At 40.0% G+C, this 6,949-nt stretch overlaps 1 long non-coding RNA gene across 1 annotated transcript; it reads right to left on the bottom strand.

Annotated features, from left to right (window-relative positions):
- Positions 1-3,240: 3,240 nt before the first annotated feature.
- Positions 3,241-6,673, bottom strand: LOC146765735 (uncharacterized). The gene is made up of 3 exons (XR_014949679.1): positions 6,542-6,673; positions 3,794-3,906; positions 3,241-3,372 (listed from the first exon to the last, which is right to left on the bottom strand). It is a non-coding gene; the product is annotated as an uncharacterized LOC146765735 (long non-coding RNA).
- Positions 6,674-6,949: the final 276 nt, after the last annotated feature.

Raw genomic sequence — 6,949 nt, 5'->3', positions numbered from 1 at the left:
GGCGGGCGCGGGGCGCGGTCTGACTCAGCACGGCCGGGGCCAGCTCCGGGAAAGCGCGCCCGGCTGCGAGCCCAGCGCCGGGAAGGGAAAAGGAAGGCGAGAGAGAGAGGGGAGGCGGGGGGGAAAAGAGAGGGAGACGGCAATTTTGAACGGTCCAGTCGCAGCTGCGAGCCGGCACGGCGGGGCGATCCCCGCCCGTGTGTCAGCCCGCGTTACACCCCCGCCGCCGCTTAACCCTTGGGGGAGAGCCGCGCTCCGCAGCGGCGCTCGGCGGGGAGCGCAGCCCCCGGGCCCGGCCCGCGCAGCTCGGCCGGCGCCGGCTGCAGGTGGACACGATCGCCTACAGGACGCGGCTGCACTTTGACCTTGTTGTGCAACCATCATAAAGGAAGTAAATAACGTAAAAATACAACCCGCCTTTCAATAAATGCGCTCTTCTGCCAGGCGCTGTTTCTCCAGAAAACTGAATGAGTGGAACAGTATTACCAGATGCAATTGGAACAATGTTATCAGATGGTATGATTTATCTTTCACAGAATAGCATAGAATCATCAAGGGTGGAAGAGATCTTTAAGATCAAGTCCAACTGTACTACCCCTGTAACCCTTAAACCACTAAATCACATCCCCCCAGCACCAGATCCAGATTCCTCTTAACCACCTCCAGGGGTGGTGACTCCACCACCTCTCTGGGCAACTTATTCCAATGCCCAATTTAACTTAACTTCCAAGTTTTAAGGGGTAGCAAGCTTAAAATAGCACCTCTTATATCAGGGTTTTAAAATAAGCTTTGCTGTTACATTTTGGGAATGGGCAGCATTAGAGACTGGAACTCTGTTATAGTGGGATGGGCTCAGCACCTGCTGGTTGATGATTCTGGGGAATTGACTGGCCTCCTGCCTGGAGGCTAGTGGAGACCTGGAAGAACCAGAGCCCTGACTTATCTATGAAAAGGGGATAAATTTAAATGTGTCCAAGTTTTCTGTACGTAGGGTTGCCCAGATGTGGGTGTCAACACTTCTCCTATCACATATTTGTGGTGATCACTTAACTTGGTCACTTAATTCTAACATGAATTGAATTGATCTGCTTGACAGTTGACTCCATGAGCAATGGGAACAGTGGTGAAGTACTGTCCAGTTCTCACCCTGTCCCCAAATATGCAAACGTACCTACCAGGGAGAAGCTGTTTGCCAAAAATTCACATAAAAACTGGTATTTGCTCTTAACATACAGGCCCCAAATAATAGTGCAAGTCCCTTTAAATCAAAAATCCTAGAAATTCAGCTCATAGTGAGGGATATTGCTCTTCTAGTTTCTATGTCCTCTTCTCACCTGCAGTAGACTTTGGCTGATAACTAAAAATTACAATGTTAAGCCTTTCCCAAGGCTCTGCTCACTTACCCCCATGGCATCATCCTGAGAAACTGCCTACAGCCTCTGAGTTTTATATTAATATTTTATTCTTGTACTTAAATGCTTTTCTCAGGCATCACTTGAAACTCAAGGGTGAGCAAGAAACTGCCCTTTTCATCTGTGTGAATTTTAACTCCCATTTTATCAATTTTTGACAAATTACAGTACTGCAAAGTGAATGTGATTTTACAGGCATCACTGTAGGTCATATTACCCATTTCTTACAAGCCAGAAATGCTGCTTTGAGCAGGGCAGTCCCAACCTCTTTGCTGCTGCCTCAGTCAAGCCCGTTGCTAGTTTTAGCTATGGTGAAATTCTATAAGCAACATACCAAAGAACTCTCTGGAATAGAAGCCTGGTCACATTCCCTACCCACCAGAAGAGTTAACCAGCTGCTCAAATAATGTATTAAAGGTGAAAAAGCTTGGCTCAAACTAAGTCAGCCTAAAGATGCAAAGTGTCTGAAAGACTTTCTTTGATGGCATCTAGCCAGGGCACAGCCCCATGCTGGGCCACAGTGCCTGAGGAGCACGGGAGGAAGAGATGGAGGATGTTATCAGGTGGCAGCAGCAGTCAGCATGAAGGGGCAGAGCAGCCTGCATTCTTGCTCTGCTCACATTCTAGGACAGCTTGAATGTAATTTACAGATGCCTACAAAACTAGAAATAAAAACCTCGAAATCTTCACGTCCTCATTCTAACACTCTCTTTAGTGTACCATATGGCACATCTACCATATTAGGTAAACAACTTTACAAAATTACAAGAGCAACTGAGATTCATTACAACTTGTGCATTATAAGTGTGTAGGATTCATTACTGAATAATTTATCTTCTCATACACTCTGTCTCTTGTTTGACGTTGGAAGTAAGTTTCTAGACTGAATTCTTCAGCACAGGGATTCCAGCTCCTGTGCTGTACTACTCAATTTTAAATGGTACAAAAAGAGCAACTTGCACAAGGATTCTAGTAATTGAGTACAGGTAATTATTAGTGTTGGTGTAGAAATAGTCAGACTCAATATACAGTGAAGGCTGTGGAATTCACCCATCAGTTACATCAAAAGATCTTGAACATTACAGATACATATGGGTTCTCTGCGTGTCAAAGAGCAGAAACTAGCAGGAGCTATCCAAGAAAAATGGAGAATTGTCAGTTCCCTTAACCTCCTTCCTTTATATTATTATATATTATTATATTATTATATTATTATATTATTATATTATTATATTATTATATTATTATATTATTATATTATTATTAAAATACTTATTCCTCCCCTAGATCTACAATGTAGATCATGACACAGAGACTGTCAGAGGTTAAGGTAATGCCATTTTCCTGTTTGTTTTCTAAAAATGAAGTTAATCTAGAACTTGTTACAGAAACATCTGACTTAGGTATGGATTGGGGTGACAAGGGACAGAACAGAGAAGCCTACAGATGGTTTTAGTCTTAACTGACCCACCAGAAGCCTAAAGGCCCATCAATAAATAGATGAAAAACGTATTGCTTTGATAGATGATTTCTTTCTCTTCTTTCCTGCCTCTCTCTGCTCCTCACCCAGGATCATTTGAAACACTGAAAGTTGGGATTTTACCAGTAATACCTTGATTTCAAAAGTTCAGTCAAACAAGATGACAAAATCCACACTTGTGTCAGTTTCCACTGGAGAGTGTTCAGCAAAACCAAAATTTTGGGTTCATTCATAAAGCTGCACTAGCCTTGTAGCCAGTATCCTTCCCTACCTTTCTGCCTTGTACCTTTTATTTTTTTTTCTTTTGGAGGAGCACAGGAGTTCAATGGATAATTTGGTAAGCAGAGAGTGTTAGGAGCAAAGGAATGAAGTCCTAGTTGAAAACGATGCAGTTCTGTGCAGAAGCTGCCCATTGGTAACCTTGAAAGTCTGTGTGCTGATTCTTCTGCAAATGGGTGTCAGTCTCCACTAGCAAGTGATCTGCAAAAGCAACAAGACTTCATTTGCATCCAGAATAAAAATGTTTGACAATCTATAGGAAAACTATTCCGGGTTCAAGTATTTTTCTTTGACTTTAGGGACAAATGCAGTTTTACTCCAGACATGCACAAGTAAATAAAGCAACTTCAATGCCCCTTTTAGTCTACACTCTTGATCGTCTTCTCCCTGAAATCTAAAAATATTGTTAAAGTTTTGGTCTTCAACTCATCCCATGTACTTCAGTTGTCCTTAGGTGAATCCCTGAAGTCTAATGCTCCTAATAGGGATTAATATTCATAATTAAGTACGGTATGCTGCAAGAAAATGTCTTAACTCTTGCATTGTAAAATAAAAAGAGGTGAACAGTAGATTTGGACAGCAACAGTACAGGCCCTTTTTCTTTCATGATAATCATACCTACCTACATCCATATTTCCAGTGAAGTCCTCATGGGTATTGGACTGTTTCTGCCAGCCACAGAAGCTCCAGCCCTGTGCTGCACTTCAGGATTCTGGCCAGAAGCTTCACATGATGCTGCCAGGGAAGAGAAATGGCAAAAGCACCCACTTATTTAAGTTTTGTATCTGCATAACAATTACTGGAACCCCAGAAGTAGAGCAGAAAAAAACTCCAACTCTTATTTTCATAAAATATATTTGATTGAATAAAAACATATTATGTGACAACTTAAGGGATATCCTCTTTTTAAAGCCAAGGTATTTAACAATACCTAGTTATGAATTAGGAAAGACATAGGAAATGTCCATTAGAGGGACACTACTTGTAAGCTTGGTTTTCAAACCAAAATGTTAGTTGAGCACACAACTGCCTTGGCAATCTCCTAAGTGTTTCTGTGACAGGAGACTGTGCCACTAGAACATGCAATTCCCACAGGAGTTATTTATGTGTGGCTCTCCTGAGGCATTCCAAAGTCCACGCAACTCAACATCCGGTGGCCAAAAGAAAACGCCCGGAGAATATTCTGTAAGATAAAGAATTATTGTTTAAAACCCTTCAAGGCTTTACAGCATAAAAGAGACTTTTTTTCCTGGAAAACTTGGAAAACTTTTTCATTCCCAACTGCTCTTCATCTGGCTTGTCATGCTTGTTACTGCCAAGACATGAAGTATCAATACTCAGATTCATCTGTAAGGCAATTCTTAAGGAACTTTACTCACAGGAGAAAATGCAAGTTTCTAACCACACACCCCAGCAGCTAACAGAGATTTCTAAAGCAAATCTTCTGAAGGAGTTTACTAGCAAATATCCAGAATTCTGTGAGTGAAAAAGACAAGCAGCAGAGATGTCAACTAAGATTTGTGTTTTATCTGTTCTGAAAAATTTCTTGTGCAAGCCTACATGATTCATGGAGAAAAGAAAAATACTATTAGAAGATTAGAGGTCCTTCTGGTCACTACAACCAGCTTCAGTAATTTCACATATTTTGAATTTAGCAAATTATTAGAACTGACTGGGCAAAATGAAAATGCTTTCCTCTTTAAGTAAATTAAAGGACTTTTGGAAAATTGAATCACTATTTCCAAGACAGAATATGTCAAGAAAATGTGCCTACTGATGGGTCTCATTACTGGAAATCCAATTTGCACATTTTACAGTCAGGATTTGTTAGAATATGTTAGAAATATTTCTTTTTAGAAAGAGGTGACTCTGGCAGGTTTTGCTTCCTTCAACTTTTCTGTGAGCTTTTGTGAGCAAGTATGATCCTGCTAGGGATGTTTTATCAACAATATATCCTCAGACAAGCTAATGGTACATGATACCACAGATATTCCAGTAATGGATTCCTGCCCTCTCTTGATTCAGAGCTGGACACATTTAACAATTGACCAGTTATGGCAATCAGTGTTATCCTCCTTCTTTACATCCTTCCCTCCACTCACTGGGCTTCAAAAATACATCAATAAATATAAGTGAAAGAACCAAAGATGACTCTTCATCCTTTTTGCTCTTGGTAAGTGCCAAGAACACATACAGCCAATGCCACATCAGTTGTGAAACAGCACTTGCTGTAGATGAAAACATTTGCTCTATGGAATTTCATATCACAATGCCTAGAGACTGTAACTTACAGGAGCAGAGCTGGACTTTATCTAAAGTCACACTCTTTATCTAAATCATTCAGTAGCCCCATGGTCCTTCTCCTTTAAGATAGAGGAGTTATTTCAAAAGAAGATTTTGTGTCTGCTTAAATGCATACTTTTTAGCTCAACAATAATATCAAATGAAACTAATGGGCTGTAAAGTTGGTAAAACTTTCAGCATATGTTCAATACATAGGGCAAAATCCAGATCCTTTCACATTTGAACTGGAAGAATCACATGTGCAAGCAGTTCTGAAAGTCATCTTCAGATGGCAAAAATGGCTAAATCATTTTCCCTACTCCATTTCTAGTTCACAGTCTGTCAAATGCTCTTACCAAGCCTTAGGAGACAAGTGAATTCCTGAGCAAACTTAGTGTGATTATAAAGAAAACAGACACAAAAGACACTGAACTGGAAAGCCAGTAGACAGAAGACAGAAGAGGTATGAAAACATCATCATTTACAGAAAAAAATGAAAGCAGTCCAGTACAGGAGGTTTGTTTTGGTTGTAATGAAATGAGATTTTATCTCAACTTTTTGTGGATTTGGAATGCAAAAGTATGTAAGGAAGATTTTGCCGAGTTTTTGTTCTTTTTTTATTTAATGACTCCTCTGTAATAACTGATTAAAATAAATCATGCCATAGCTTCCTTATTGAGCTGTCTCAGACTTAATGAAAACACAGCTAGAAAGGCTATTAGACAAGTTTTTGGGGTTTTTTCCTGGATTCTCCAGCAGTCTAAATAGTTAGGGATATAATTCCAGACCCTAAGTTACTTTCTTACACTACCTAAAATATATTCTCATTATCAGAGAGAGTTCTGGAATTGCCCTGATTCCTTTAACAAGCTTTTGCCCATTTTGGAAACTGCAAACAAATTAAATAACTCAGTTAAATATGGGATGTGTTCCCATAGTTGCCTGAAGAAACTAGAGCATTTTTTGAAGTAAGTCAAACAAGGATTTTATCTCTTAAATACAAGATGGGCAAAACTTCCAGCCCAAAGGAAATTACACACCTGGATGTGGGGCCAAGGGACTTAAGTTGTTCCTTACTGTTACCTACCTTTGTTTGTATGGGGTACCTTGTGGTATTCCTCCAATACCACACAAGTATGACAAAATTGCTGTCACTATTCTTTAGACCAGTTCATGCTCCAAGTTAAGCTTGCACAAATCTTTTGTCTTCAAAATGTCCTACTAGCAACTGTATGTCCCAATCAGCCTTTGGAAATTTGGCACAAATGTGATGATGTGATGTCATAAGCAGAGTAAATGTTGAGAATGATGCTGAGTAAAATACAGAGTCCAAGATGAAGATATGAAGTGTTCTGGAAAAAAATTAACCATATTTATCAGAATTAGGTGAAAAAATTGAAAAGCCAAATCTCTTTTTTAGTTACTTTACAGGAAAAAAACATGGCTTAAAAGTGCACTAAATATCAAACACCTTGTCATACATGAAGTGATGGAG

Source organism: Lonchura striata, chromosome 20 (genome assembly GCF_050655825.1).
Source record: "Lonchura striata isolate lonStrDom1 chromosome 20, ASM5065582v1, whole genome shotgun sequence".
Taxonomy (NCBI): Eukaryota; Metazoa; Chordata; class Aves; order Passeriformes; family Estrildidae; genus Lonchura; species Lonchura striata.
This window is presented reverse-complemented; position numbering and strand designations above follow the sequence as displayed.